Source organism: Choloepus didactylus, chromosome X (genome assembly GCF_015220235.1).
Source record: "Choloepus didactylus isolate mChoDid1 chromosome X, mChoDid1.pri, whole genome shotgun sequence".
Lineage (NCBI taxonomy): Eukaryota > Metazoa > Chordata > Mammalia > Pilosa > Megalonychidae > Choloepus > Choloepus didactylus.
Window position 1 is genome coordinate 47,784,138 of NC_051334.1, and position 16,363 is coordinate 47,800,500.

General features: G+C 40.6%; 1 pseudogene; it reads left to right on the forward strand.

The window, feature by feature from the left end:
- The first annotated feature begins 3,033 nt into the window (after nt 1-3,033).
- Nucleotides 3,034-4,546, forward strand: LOC119523629 (annotated as a pseudogene).
- Nucleotides 4,547-16,363: the final 11,817 nt, after the last annotated feature.

Consider the following 16,363-nt stretch of genomic DNA (forward strand, 5'->3'; position numbering starts at 1 on the left):
CCTTTGCTTGAAATGTCTTACCACCCCATCTCTTTGCTTGCCCTTCCATGTCTGGCTCCTTCTCATTCTCTGACTTTCAGTTTACATGTTATGTTTGCAAAGAACACCCTATTTAAATACATCTCCACCCCTCACAGTTACTTTCCATTACAGCACTCTGGTTAATTCTTTCTCAGCAATTTTCACAGTCTATTTTTATCTTGGTTTGACTTATTTGTTTTTTTATCTCCCATTACATTAAAATGCAAGCACTTTGAGGTCAGGAATATTATCTGTCTTGCTCACCTCACACAGTGCCTGATATATTCTAGGTCTCAATACATATTTGTGGAATGAAGATGGACTATTTATCTACAGAGCTGGAGGTATGATGCTCTTCCTTATGTGCTCTTCTTTCTTTAAGCTTATTGAAAAGTATAGTGAAGATTTTGATACTGAAGATGTGATTAAAGACTGAAATGATTTACTAACATAGTAAATATTTACTGAATGTTCACTATGCCCTTCATATGTATCTGTTACCTCATTTAGTCTTCACAACAAGACTATGAGACAGTGAGGTAAGTGCTGTTTTATCCCCATTTAACAGATGAGGATAGAGAGGCTCAGAGAGAGGCTCTGAGAAAGTAAGTAAGTTGTCTAGGGTCACACAGATAGTTTGTGCTAGAGCCTGGACTTGCACTCAAGTGTAATTTTAAAACATTTGCTCTTAAACACTATTCCATAGCTTCTTCAAAATAATCTTACAAGTTCCTTTAAAAGGCCTGATATCTATTTGTATGGTATATATCTTCTGGAAGAAAAGAACTAAATAAATATTCTATAAGTTCTCTCTGAGCCCTATGAGCTAGTAAATGTATGGCCCTCTGAAATGTTTTGTAACATTAAAATGAAGTTTAACATTAGTTCCTGTTTCTTTATATGGATAGCGTACTTGAACTGAGCAGTGAAAATCAAAGGTCCAAGAGACTGGCCACACTATCAGACCAAATGTGGGATCTAGTTAAAGTAGTGTTCTTGAAATATGCTACAATCAGCAAAATAAGCTGATTTTCTTAATTTTCCATTAAGCCCAACCCCTTCAATGGATAAATGAAAATGCTTATTCTTTTCAAGAAACAAACCTCTCAGAGGATTGGCTTGTATCAGTTACCTATTGATATATACCAAAACATCCCCAAACTTAGTGGCTTAAAATAATTATTATTTCTTATAATCCTGTGGGATGGGTAGGATTTGTTAGATCCCAGAAGAAGAAACTAACGTGTAAAAGGAGTTTCTAACTCAAGGGCCCCACAGCTTATCTCACAAGAAAACAGGTGTCCCATAGACTAAAGAATGAAGGCTGTTCAAAGCTGTTCAAGGCCATCCCAGTGGCCCCTCAAAGGCGGGAAAGGCAAGGTCAAAGATGCCTGTAAAACAATCAAAAAGGCCTGCTCTCCCCCGTTAGATAATGCAGCTTATTTCCTAAAAAAAATATTGTCTCAGAATTCTACCAACCAATCACCCCAAACCTAAATAAGCACGCACCATAGCAGGCACCCTACCCAACGTGGGTTCCTTTTTTTGTTAAAGAACGCTGCTCTCAGATAGAGAGCGGGAGCCATTACCTTTTTCTTCTTTTCTGCTGGCTCCCACTTGCTTTCTTCCTCTAATAAATCTTAAACTTTGACTCGCTGCATTGTATGAATTCTTGAATGGCTCCGAACCTAACAGGATTCACCTGTGCAATTCTGCTCATATTGTCTGGGGTCTCTTCTGTAGTGGGGTTCAGCTCGGAGCTGCAACCTCTGAGGCTGGAACTTCTAATCCTCTCATCTTCCAGGGCCTCTCTCTACATGGCCTCTAATTCAGTAGTCTAGCCTGGACTTCTTTATAGCATGGCAGCTGGGCTCCAAAAGGAAGAAAGCAGAAGTTGCCATTCCTCTTAGGACCTGGGCTCAGAAATTCCAGATTATCACTGTCACCATATTCCATTGATCAAAACAAGTCACAAGGCTAGTCCAGATTCAAGGAGTGAGAAGACAGACTCCAGCACTTGATAGAAAGATTGTCAAAGGATTTGTGGCCATCTTTTAATGGCCATCTTTTTTACTATTGGGTCCAACCATCAGGTCGTGTGGGTCATTGAAAGAATGATTGTTTCCTTGTAGGAAAATATCCCTAGTTTTGTGGAGGACACAGCCTCCATCCCAAATAAGCAAACATGAATATTGGTGGAGGGTTCCACTTCCTACATTCTGAAGCCAAGTAATGGTACAGAAGCATAAGAGGAGAATGCATAAGCCAATAGTAATTTCATCAATTCCAGAATCCTAATGCCAGGTTGGTTTTCAGTGCTGATATGTGGCCAACATCTCAAACTGAGATGCTTAAATCCAAGTACTATTTGGGTCTGAGAGAATTGCCTCTGTCAAATCACAGTGGGATTTTCGCTATCAAAATAATCACTGAACTCTTTTGGTTGCAAGTGGTGGAAGAGTCAGTTAAAACTAATTTAGCATAACAGTGATGGTAACACTGAGAACAACAGTAATACTTACATAACTGTATTTGACACAGGGATATGCCACCCAGATCCCCTTTCAAAGAAAGACTCATTGCACAGCTGCAGGGATTTTGGTCAGCAGGCAGCCTCCAGCTGTCAGCTCTTTCTGAGGCTACCTCAGCTACAGAAAGCCACCAACCTTCTCAGAGAAGCCCACATCTAATGACTAAATGAGACAGAGACATATAGGCTGAGGCATTTAGGCCCAACTCTGACAGACAATACTTGATCCAGAGCTCCCTGGTAAGTTGGCTAAAGCTTTACCAAACCTGCTTCACTGTCCCTCTGTCCAATCCTGCTTCTGCCCCCCTCACAGATGTTGATCCATTATAAAAATCTTGCACCCCAGACTCCATCTCAGCCTCTGCTTCTGGACAGCCCAACCTACAACAGTAACTTAACTGTCCAGTGGCAAATTTGGTTTCAGGTGTGCCATACACAAGGATACATCAAAATGCAATCAAGAGGGAGGAGCAGGCGAGAAGATGGCAGAGGGCCCCAGTGCTGCCAATGGGAACATGGAGATCTGGAAGACCAAGAAGCTCATCAAAACCTTGGATGTGGACTGCAGGTGAGCACTGTGTCCAATCCCCACCCCAGTGTCTTCCTGGTTCCTGGACCCCTCAGGATGGCTTCCCCTATGCAGCATGGCCAGAGGAGGAGATCCAGGCATACAGCAACTCCCACATCCTGGATCTCTGGGTAGTAACTCTCAACTCAGGGGTGAGGGTCTGCACAGTTGGCTCAAGAAGGAGTCCTTCCCCCACTTGGAACAATAGCCCAAGGATGATTTCATTGATCATTCCTCCCAAAGACCAGATGTCACGAGTGGCAAAAATGTTAACAGATGAGTTTGGAACTGCATCTAACATTAATTCCCAAGTAAGCCGCCTTTCAGTCCTGGGAGCCATTACATCTGAACAACAAAGATTGAAACTTTATAACAAAGTACCTCCAAATGGTCTGGTTGTTTGCTGTGGAACAATTATAATGGAAGAAGGAGAGGAAACGAAAATGGACATTGACTTTGAGCTTTCAAACCAATTAATGCATCATAGTATTTGTGTGCCAATAAATTCCATGCAGAGGTACTTACAGCACTGCTTTCAGATGATAGCGAGTTTCGCTTCACTGTAATAGATAGTAGTGGTGTGCTTTTTGGCACACTCCAAGGAAATACAAGAGAAGTCTTGCACAGATTCACTGTGGATCTCCTAAAGAAAGAAACAGTAGAGGAGGTCAGTCTGCCTTGCATTTTGCCCATTTAAAAATGGAAATGACAGAACTGTGTCCCAAAAGTAGCTGAGACTGCTGGGCAGCTGTTTATTTCTGGCGATAAAGTGAATGTTGCTGTTCTCATTTTAGCTGGATCAGCTGGCTTTAAAACTGAATGAAGGCAATCTGATATGTTTGATCAGAGGTTGCAATCAAAAGGTTTAAAATTAGTTGGTATCTCCTATGGTAATGAAAATGGATTCAACCAAGCTATTAAGTTATCTACTGGAGTTCTTTCTCTCCAACACGAAATTTATTCAAGAGAAGCAATTAATAGGATGATACTTTTATGAAATCAAAACAGGAAATGGGCAAGTACTGTTTTGGAGTTGAAGATAAATGAGAAGCTTTAAAAACAAGAGCTGTAGATATTCTAACAGTCTATGAAAATCCATATAAAATGAGATACGTTCTTCATTGCCAAGGCACAGAAGAGAAAATTCTCTAACTCCATAACAAGAGAAGGATAAATCTCATTTCACAGACAAAGAGACAGGACAGGAACATGAGCTGATTGAAAACATGCCCCTGCTGGAATGATTTGCCAACAATTATAAAATATTCAGAGCTACATTGAAACTTGTCACAGATAAGTCATAAGAAGGATCATGGTTTGTGAAAGGATTTGGTGGAACTGGAGGAATGTTTCAATACTGAATGGATTTCCAGGGAATGGAATACCAAGTAGGAGACAGTGAATTTTTTTACCTTGATAACTACTAGGTAGTTGGCATCGATCTGACAAACTGTGCCTCAACCTCCAGCATCTAATTCAAGGATCACACCAGTGGTGGAATTCAAAAAGATTCTGCCTTACAATTGGATCATTTCCAAAACTTAATCCATGAACACCAGATGGTGAAAAGAAAACCAAAACAAAACTAGACCCAACCTTTGTCATGATGTCATCACAGCAGCCTACAACTAAATTCCTAAATGCCACTTAGGACTAATTTTAAAAGGAATACCAGTTTTTAATTTTACTCAATGGTGAAATTGGTTGTTCTTGTATTTTATGAAAAAAATGATTTTTCAAACTTTATACATAGAAGCAAAAATACTTTAAGTGCTATAATCTTCAAAAGGTAACAGAAGTGAGGTGGGGCAAGATGGCAGCATAGAAAGGTGTGGAATTTAGTTAGTCCTCTACAGCAACTAGTAAATAGCCAGGAACAACTAGTAAATAGTCTGGAACAACTATTGGGGGACATCCGTGACTGAACACACATCATACATCAGCCTGGAAAGGGTGAGATCACAGCATAGAACTGTAAATAAAGCTCCCCAAACTGTGAAGCTGGCACCCCTCCCCCACCAGCAGGGCAGGCTGAGTTGTAACATTTCCCAGTGGAAAAAAGAAGCAGGCTACCCGAGGTGAGGGAAAGTAACTCAACCAATCTCCAACTGTAGTTTTAATCAACAAATTTGGACTAATGAATACAAGCTACAAGCACAGATAAACCCAGAGCAAGCAGGATAGGAACCCTGAGGTCTCTTCTGGCAGAGAGGAGGTGGGGCTGATGGAAAAAAAATAAATAAATAAAAACAGAGGCTTTTGGAGATGGCTGAGCTCAGAATACTGGAAAACAACTGTGTCCCAAGAAAAGGGGCACAGAGAACCAGTTATTAACAATGATCAAGTGGCAAAACAGGGGGGCTGGGGACTGGTTCTGAAAAGGGGCTTTCTCTCTTTTCCCTTTTTGTTCTCCTATTCTAAGTAGCTCATAAGAGGATGCTTCAGGCATTTTCAATTGTCAGTGCTGACCCAGGCAAGGGTGAGTTAAGACAGTCAGAGAGACAAAGGGGGAATTAAACTGTAGGAGATAATTCCGTAAAGGGTATATCTTTCCCCAAGAAAAGGGGGGGCAGGGCCCAGCTTGGGTATCTGCCCTCCCTTGGAGAGTTGGGTCCCCAGGGCCTGGGGACGGCAGGGCAGAAAAAACATGGGCTTGTCTTCTGACACCCTTGGCCCCTGACCAAGACAGGGTCTGCTGAGAATTAAAGGGACCACACCTCTTTATACCAGTGGAGAGCTGCTGGCTGACAGCACTGCCTGCTGGACAGGATAGGAAAAGCACAGAGTCTAGAGGCCTCACAGTAAAGTCTGACAACCTGCTAGGTCTTACACACAGGGAAACATCATATTGATTACACATTCGTCCTGAGACCTGGGCGTTTCTAGTCTTGGAAAATCTTATTGTGATAATCAAGGAAACCAGATGCCTAGACCACAAAAACTTAAAGGAGTCACATTAGGAAAAAACAAAGATATGACCCAGTCAAAGGAACAAACTTGCAATTCAAATGAGTGAAAAACTAATAAAATATCTTCAAGCAAATATTCTTAATCAATTCAAAAATCAAATTAACAAGTTGAGGTAAAATATGGCAAAGTATGTGAAGGATATAAAGAAGACATTGGGCAAACAGAAGGAAGAAATCAAAAGTTTGAAAAAATTGGCAGAACTTATGAAAACGAAAGACATAATACAAGAGATGAAAAACACAATGGAGACATACAACAACAGATCTCAAGAGGCAGAATAAAGGATTCAGGAACTAGAGGACAGGACATCTCTGTGTCAGGAGGGGGAGCCCAGAGGACCGAGTGCTATCTCTGGCCAGTGGGTGAAGCTGGGGGGACCATGGAATGGCCCTGAAGGGGGACTTTCTGTCCCTTTTTCTCTCTCAATGGAGAAAACCACAGCTGTTTTTGCTTCACAGCTTTCTGACCCAGACAAGGGTGGAGATAGCAGAGTCAGAGATACAAAGAGCCTACTTAAATGCAAATGAAAACTCCCTAAGGGGGTGTATCTTCCCTAAGAGGAAGGAGCCCTACTACCAACATCCCATTCAGAACCAGACCCCAGAGCCTGGGGGAAAAGCCAAAACAGAAACTAAGGACTAAGGAGGCCACACCTCCTTACACCAGTCAGGAGTTACAGGCTGACAGATGTCACCTCCTGGGCAGGTTAGGAAAAGCACAGTGGCTTGATGTCTCACAGGGTGTGTCAATATTCTAAGACACACCCTCAGGGAGACCTGATACTGAATATTGTCCCCTTCTGAGATCTGAGCCTGTTCTGGTCTGGGAATACCTGATTGGGGTAACTAGGTGTGCCAGTTGAATGCATTATGTCCCCTCAAATGCCATTATCTTTGATGTAATCTTGTGTGGGCAGACCTATCAGTGTTAATTACATTGTAATTCTTTGAGTATTTCCTTGGAATTTGCCCCACCCAACTGTGGGTGATGATGCTGGATAATTTCCATGGAGGTGTTGGCTCGCCCATTGGGTGGGTCTGAATTAAATTATTGGCCCACTATATAAGATCAGAGAGAAGGAGTGAGCTTGCTATAGCCAAGAGGGATGCTTTGAAGAAAGCACAGGAGCTGCAGATGACAGACAGTTTAAAGACGGCCATTGAAAGCAGACTCTAGCTCCAGAGAAGCTAAAAGAGAACAAACACCCCAAGAGCAACTAAGAGTGACATTTTTGAGGCACTGCAGCCTAGAGAGGAACATTCTGGGAGAAAGCCATTTTGAAACCAGAACTTTGGAGCAGACACCAGCTACGTGCCTTCCCAGCTAAAAGAGGTTTTCCAAACACCATTGGCCATCCTCCAGTGAAGGTACCCGATTGTTGATGACTTACCTTGGACACTTTATGGCCTTAAGACTGTAACTTTATAACCAAATAAACCCCCTTTATAAAAGCTGACCCATTTCTGGGGTTCTGCATTCCAGCAGCATTAGCAAACTAGAACACCAGGGAAACCAGATGCCTACACAATAGAAAACTGCAACCTACACCAAAAATAATGAAGTTATGGCCCAGTCAAAGGAACAAACTTACACTTCAATTGAGAAACAGGAATTTAAACAACTAATGCTAAATCAACTCAAAAAGTTTAGAGAAAATATGGCAAAAGAGATGAAGTGTATAATGAAAACACTGGGTGAATATAAGGTAGAAATCAAAAGTTTGAAAAAACAACTGGCAGAATCTATGGAAATGAAGGGCACAACACAAGATATGAAAAACGCATTGGAGACATACAACAGCAGATCTCAAGAGGCAGAAGAAAACACTCAGGAACTGGAGAAAAAGACACCTGAAATCCTACACAAAAAGAACAGATAGGGAAAAGAATGGAAAAATATGAGCAATGTCTCAGGGAATTGAATGACAACATGAAATGCATGACTGTACATGTCATGGGTGTCCCAGAATGAGAAGAGAAGGGAAAAGGGGCAGAAGCAATAATAGAGGAAATAATCAATGAAAATTTCCCATCTCTTAATGAAAGACATAAAATTACAGATCCAAGAAGAGCAGCATACCCCAAACAGAATAGATCTGAATAGACCTACACCAAGAAACTTAAATATCAGATTATCAAACATCAAAGACAAAAAGAGAATCCTGAAAGCAGCAATAGAAAAGAGATCCATCACATACAAAGGAAGCTTGATAAGACTATGTGCAGATTTCTCAGCAGAAACCATGGAGGCAAGAAGGAAGTGGGGTGATATATTTAAGATACTGAAAGAGAGAATCCACCAACCAAGAATCCTATATCCGGCAAAACTGTCCTTCCAATATGAGGGAGACGGGGAGGAATGTAGACCCGGCATTGTGGGATGGAGAACATCTTCTTAACCAAAAGGGGGATGTGAAAGCAAATGAGACGGGTGGGGCAAGATGGCAGACTGGTGAGCTGTATGTTTTAGTTACTCCTCCAGGAAAGTAGGTAGAAAGCCAGGAACTGCGTGGACTGGACACCACAGAGCAATCTGACTATGGGCATACTTCATACAACACTCATGAAAACGTGGAACTGCTGAGATCAGCGAAATCGGTAAGTTTTTGTGGCCAGGGGACCCACACCCCTCCCTGCCAGGCTCAGTCCCGTGGGAGGAGGGGCTGTCAGCTCCGGGAAGGAGAAGGGAGAACTGCAGTGGCAGCCCTTATCAGAAACTCATTCTACTGATCCAAACTACAACCATAGATAGACGGAGAACAGACACCAGAGAATCTGAGAGCAGCCAGCCCAGCAGAGAGGAGACAGGCATAGAAAAAAAAACAACACGAAAAACTCCAAAATAAAAGCGGAGGATTTTTGGAGTTCTGATGAACATAGAAGGGGGAAGGGCAGAGCTCAGGCCGGAGCCCAGGCCCTGAAGCGCATATGCAAATCCCGAAGAAAAGCTGATCTCTCTGCCCTGTGGACCTTTCCTTAATGGCCCTGGTTGCTTTGTCTCTTAGCATTTCAATAACCCATTAGATCTCTGAGGAGGGCCCTTTTTTTTTTTTAATCGTTTTTTCTTTTTCTAAAACAATTACTCTAAGAAGCCCAATACAGAAACCTTCAAAGACCTGCAATTTGGGCAGGTCAAGTCAAGAGCAGAACTAGGAGAGCTCTGAGACAAAAAGCAATAATCCAGTGGCTGAGAAAATTCACTAAACACCACAACTTCCCAAGAAAAGGGGGGTGTCCGCTCACAGCCATCATCCTGGTGGACAGGAAACACTCCTGCCCATCACCAGCCCCATAGCCCAGAACTGCCCCAGACAACCCAGTGTGACGGAACTGCTTCAAATAACAGGCACACACCACAAAACTGGGCGTGGACATTAGCCTTCCCTGCAACCTCAGCTGATTGTCCCAGAGTTGGGAAGGGAGAGCAGTGTGAATTAACAAAGCCCCAATCAGCCATCATTTCAGCAAACTGGGAGCCTCCCTACACAGCCCAGCAGCCCAGAACTGCTCTGGGGGGATGGCACTCACCTGTGACATAGCACAGTCATCCCTCAACAGAGGACCAGGGGGTGCACGGCCTGGAAGAGGGGCCCACTTGCAAGTCTCAGGAGCCATACGCCAATACTAAGGACTTGTGGGTCAGTGGCAGAGACAAACTGTGGCAGGACTGAACTGAAGGATTAGACTATTGCAGCAGCCTTAAAACTCTAGGATCACCAGGGAGATTTGATTGTTAGAGCCACCCCCACCTCCCTGACTGCCCAGAAACACTCCCCATATACAGGGCAGGCAAAACCAACTACACACGCAAGCTTGGTACACCAATTGGACCCCACAAGACTCACTCCCCCACTCACCAAAAAGGCTAAGCAGGGGAGAACTAGCTTGTGGAGAACAGGTAGCTCGTGGACGCCACCTGCTGGTTAGTTAGAGAAAGTGTACTCCACGAAGCTGCAGATCTGATAAATTAGAGATAAGGACTTCAATTGGTCTACAAATCCTAAAAGAACCCTATCAAGTTCAGCAAATGCCACGAGGCCAAAAACAACAGAAAATTATAAAGCATATGAAAAAACCAGACGATATGGATAACCCAAGCCCAAGCACCCAAATCAAAATACCAGAAGAGACACAGCACCTAGAGCAGCTACTCAAAGAACTAAAGATGAACAATGAGACCATAGTACGGGAGACAAAGGAAATCAAGAAGACCCTAGAGGAGCATAAAGAAGACATTGCAAGACTAAATAAAAAAATGGATGATCTTATGGAAATTAAAGAAACTGTCGACCAAATTAAAAAGATTCTGGACACTCATAGTACAAGACTAGAGGAAGTTGAACAATGAATCAGTGACCTCGAAGATGACAGAATGGAAAATGAAAGCATAAAAGAAAGAATGGGGAAAAAATTGAAAAAATCGAAATGGATCTCAGGGATATGATAGATAATATGAAACGTCCAAATACAAAACTCATTGGTGTCCCAGAAGGGGAAGAAAAGGGTAAAGGTCTAGGAAGAGTATTCAAAGAAATTGTTGGGGAAAACTTCCCAATTCTTCAAAACAACATAAATACACAAATCATAAATGCTCAGCGAACCCCAAATAGAATAAATCCAAATAAACCCACTCTGAGACATATACTGATCACACTATCAAACACAGAAGAGAAGGAGCAAGTTCTGAAAGCAGCAAGAGAAAAGCAATTCACCACATACAAAGGAAACAGCATAAGACTAAGTAGTGACTACTCAGCAGCCACCATGGAGGCGAGAAGGCAGTGGCACGATATATTTAAAATTCTGAGTGAGAAAAATTTCCAGCCAAGAATACTTTATCCAGCAAAGCTCTACTTCAAATTTGAGGGAGAGCTTAAATTTTTCACAGACAAACAAATGCTGAGAGAATTTGCTAACAAGAGACCTGCCCTACTGGACATACTAAAGGGAGCCCTACAGACAGAGAAACAAAGAAAGGACAGAGAGACTTGGAGAAAGGTTCAGTACTAAAGAGATTCGGTATGGGTACAATAAAGGATATTAATAGACAGAGGGGAAAAATAAATATGACAAACATAAACCAAAGGATAAGATGGCTGATTCAAGAAATGCCTTCACGGTTATAACGTTGAATGTAAATGGATTAAACTCCCCAATTAAAAGATATAGATTTGCAGAATGGATCAAAAAAATGAACCATCAATATGTTGCATACAAGAGACTCATCTTAGACACAGGGACACAAAGAAATTGAAAGTGAAAGGATGGAAAAAAATATTTCATGCAAGCTACCGCCAAAAGAAAGCAGGTGTAGCAATATTAATCTCAGATAAAACAGACTTTAAATGCAGGGATGTTTTCAGAGGCAAAGAAGGCCACTACATGCTAATAAAAGGGGCAATTCAACAAGAAGAAATAAGAATCATAAATGTCTATGCACCCAATCGAGGTGCCACAAAATACATGAGAGAAACACTGGCAAAACTAAAGGAAGCAATAGATTTTTCCACAATAATTGTGGGAGAATTCAACACATGACTCTCTCCTATAGATAGATCAACCAGACAGAGGACCAATAAGGAAATTGAAAACCCAAACAATCTGATAAATGAATTAGATTTAACAGACATATACAGAACATTACATCCCAAATCACCAGGATACACATACTTTTCTAGTGCTCACGGAACTTTCTCCAGAATAGATCATATGCTGGGACATAAAACAAGCCTCAGTAAATTTAAAAAGATTGAAATTATTCAAAGCACATTCTCTGACCACAATGGAATACAATTAGAAGTCAATAACCATCAGAGACTTAGAAAATTCACAAATACCTGGAGGGTAAACAACACACTCCTAAACAATCAGTGGGTTAATGAAGAAATAGCAAGAGAAATTGCTAAATATATAGAGACGAATGAAAATGAAAACACAACATACCAAAACCTATGGGATGCAGCAAAAGCAGTGCTGAGGGGGTAATTTATAGCACTAAACGCATATATTAAAAAGGAAGAAAGAGCCAAAATCAAAGAACTAATGGATCAACAGAAGAAGCTAGAAATGAACAGCAAACCAATCCTAAACCAAGTACAAGAAAAGAAATAACAAGGATTAAAGCAGGAATAAATGACATAGAGAACAAAAAAACAATAGAGAGGATAAATATCAACAAAAGTTGGTTCTTTGAGAAGATCAACAAGATTGACAAGCCCCTAGCTAGACTGACAAAATCAAACAGAGAGAAGACCCATATAAACAAAATAATGAATGAAAAGGGTGACATAACTGCAGATCCTGAAGAAATTAAAAAAAAATCATAAGAGGATACTATGAATAACTGTATGGCAACTAACTGGATAATGTAGAGGAAATGGACAATCTCATGGAAACATATGAACAACCTAGACTGACCAGAGAAGAAATAGAAGACCTCAATCAACCCATCACAAGCAAAGAGATCCAATCAATCATCAAAAATCTTTCCACAAATAAATGCCAAGGGCCAGATGGCTTCACAGGGGAATTCTACCAAACTTTCCAGAAAGAACTGACACCAATCTTACTCAAACTCTTTCAAAACATTGAAGAAAATGGAAGACTGCTTAACTCATTTTATGAAGCTAACATCAATCTAATATCAAAACCAGGCAAAGATGCTACAAAAAAGGAAAACTAACAGCCAATCTCCCTAATGAATATAGATGCAAAAATCCTCAACAAAATACTTGCAAATTGAATCCAAAGACACATTAAAAAAATCATACACTATGACCAAGTGGGGTTCATTCCAGGCATGCAAGGATGGTTCAACATAAGAAAATCAATCAATGTATTACAACACGTTAAAAATTAAAAAGGGAAAAATCAAATGATCATCTCAATAGATGCTGAAAAAGCATTTGACAAAATCCAACATCCGTTTTTGATAAAAACACTTCAAAAGGTAGAAATTGAAGGAAACTTCCTCAATATGATAAAGAGCATATACGAAAAACCCACAGCCAGCATAGTACTCAATGGTGAGAGACTGAAAGCCTTCCCTCTAAGATCAGGAACAAGACAAGGATGCCCGCTGTCACCACTGTTATTCAACATTGTGCTGGAAGTGCTAGCCAGGGCAATCCGGCAAGACAAAGAAATAAAAGGCATCCACATTGGAAAAGAAGAAGTAAAACTGTCATTGTTTGCAGATATGATCTTATATCTGGAAAACCCTGAGAAATCGACTATACAGCTACTATAGCTAATCAACAAATTTAGCAAAGTAGCCGGATACAAGATTAATGCGCATAAGTCAGTAATGTTTCTATATGCTAGAAATGAACAAACTGAAGAGACACTCAAGAAAAAGATACCATTTTCAATAGCAATTAAAAAAAAATCAAGTACCTAGGAATAAACTTAACCGCAGATGTAAAAGACCTATACAAAGAAAACTATGTAACTCTACTAAAAGAAATAGAAGTGGACCTTAAAAGATGGAAAAATATTCCATGTTCATGGATAGGAAGGGTAAATGTCATTAAGATGTCAATTCTACCCAAACTCATCTACAAATTGAATGCAATCCCAATCAAAATTCCATCAACCTACTTTGCAGACTTGGAAAAGCTAGTTATCAAATTTATTTGGAAAGGGAAGATGCCTCGAATTGTAAAGACACTCTAAAAAAGAAAAACCAAGTGGGAGGACTTACACTGCCTGACTTTGAAGCTTATTATAAAGCCACAGTTGTCAAAACAGCATGGTACTGGCACAAAGATAGACATATAGATCAATGAAATCAAGTTGAGAATTCAGAGAGAGACCCTCAGATCTATGGCCGACTGATCTTTGATAAGGCCCCCAAAGCCACTGAACTGAGTCATAATGGTCTTTTCAACAAATGGGGTTGGGAGAGTTGGATATCCATATCCAAAATAATGAAAGAGGACCCCTACCTCACACCCTACACAAAAATTAACTCAAAATGAACCAAAGATCTCAATATAAAAGCAAGTACCATAAAACTCCTAGAAGATAATGTAGGAAGACATCTTCAAGACATTGTGTTAGGCGGCCACTTCCTAGACTTTACACCCAAAGCACAAGCAACAAAAGAAAAAATAGATAAATGGGAACTCCTCAAGCTTAGAAGTTTCTGCTCCTCAAAGGAATTTCTCAAAAAGGTAAGAGGCAGCCAACTCAATGGGAAAACATTTTTGGAAACCATGTATCTGACAAAAGACTGATATCTTGCATATATAAAGAAATCCTACAACTCAATGAGAATAGTACAGAGATCCCAATTACAAAATGGGCAAAAGATATGAAAGACAGTTCTCTGAAGAAGAAATAGAAATGGCCAAGAAACACATGAAAAAATGTTCAGCTTCACTAGCTATTAGAGAGATGCAAATTAAGACCACAATGAGATACCATCTAACACCGATTAGAATGGCTGCCATTAAACAAACAGGAAACTACAAATGCTGGAGGGGATGTGGAGAAATTGGAACTCTTATTCATTGTTGCTGGGACTGTATAATGGTTAAGCCACTCTGGAAGTCAGTCTGGCAGTTCCTTAGAAAATTAGAAATAAAGTTTCCATTCGATCCAGTGATTGCACTTCTCGGTATATACCCGGAAGATCGGAAAGCAGTGACATGAACAGATATCTGCACGCCAATGTTCATAGCAGCATTATTCACAATTGCCAAGAGATGGAAACAACCCAAATGTCCTTCAACAGATGAGTGGATAAGTAAAATGTGGTATATACACACAATGGAATACTACATGGCAATAAGAAGGAACGACCTCGTGAAACTTATGACAACATGGATGAACCTTGAAGACATAATGCTGAGCGAAATAAGCCAGGCACAGAAAGAGAAATATTATATGCTACCACTAATGTGAACTTTGAAAAATGTAAAACAAATGGTTTATAATGTAGAATGTAGGGGAACTAGCAATAGAGAGCAATTAAGGAAGGGGGAACAGTAATCCAAGAAGAACAGATATGCTATTTAACGTTCTGGGGATGCCCAGGAATGATTATGGTCTGTTAATTTCTGATGGATATAGTAGGAACAAGTTCACAGAAATGTTGCTATATTATGTAACTTTCTAGGGGTAAAGTAGGAACAGGTTGTAAGTAAAGCAGTTATCTTAAGTTAGTTGTCTTTTTCTTACTCCCTTGTTATGGTCTCTTTGAAATGTTCTTTTATTGTATGTTTTTCTTTTTTTTTTTATAATTTTTTTTCCATACAGTTGATATAAAAAGGAATAAATGGTTAAAAAAAAAAAAAGAAAAAAAGAAAAAAAAGATGTAGTGCCCCCTTGAGGAGCCTGTGGAGAATGCAGGGGTATTCGCCTACCCCACCTTGATGGTTGCTAACATGACCACAGACATAGGGAACTGGTGGTTTGATGGGTTGAGCCCTGTACCATAGGTTATACCCTTGGGAAGACGGTTGCTGCAAAGGAGAGGCTAGGCCTCCCTATAATTGTTCCTAGGAGCCTCCTCCCGAATGCCTCTTTGTTGCTCAGATGTGGCCCTCTCTCTCTAGCTAAGCCAACTTGAAAGGTGAAATCACTGCCCTCCCCCCTACGTAGGATCAGACACCCAGGGGAGTGAATCTCCCTGGCAACGTGGAATATGACTCCCGGGGAGGAATGTAGACGTGGCATCGTGGGACAGAGAACATCTTCTTGACCAAAAGGGGGATGTGAAAGGAAATGAAATAAGCTTCAGTGGCAGAGAGATTCCAAAATGAGCCGAGAGGTCACTCTGGTGGGCACTCTTACACACAATTTAGACAACCCTTTTTAGGTTCTAAAGAATTGGGGTAGCTGGTGGTAGATACCTTAAACTATCAAACTACAACCCAGAACCCATGAATCTCGAAGACAATTGTATAAAAATGTAGCTTATGAGGGGTGACAATGGGATTGGGAAAAGCATAAGGACCACACTCCCCTTTGTCTAGTTTATGGATGGATGAGTAGAAAAATAGGGGAAGGAAACAAACAAATGAACAGACAAAGGTACCCAGTGTTCTTTTTTACTTTAGTTGCTCTTTTTCACTTTAATTATTATTCTTGTTATTTTTGTGTGTGTGCTAATGAAAGTGTCAGGGATTGATTTAATTGATGAATGTACAAATACATAATGGTACTGTGAACAATCGAATGTACTATTTGTTTTGTATGACTGCATGGTATGTGAATATATCTCAATAAAATGAAGATTAAAAATAATAATAATAATAATAAAAGGACATC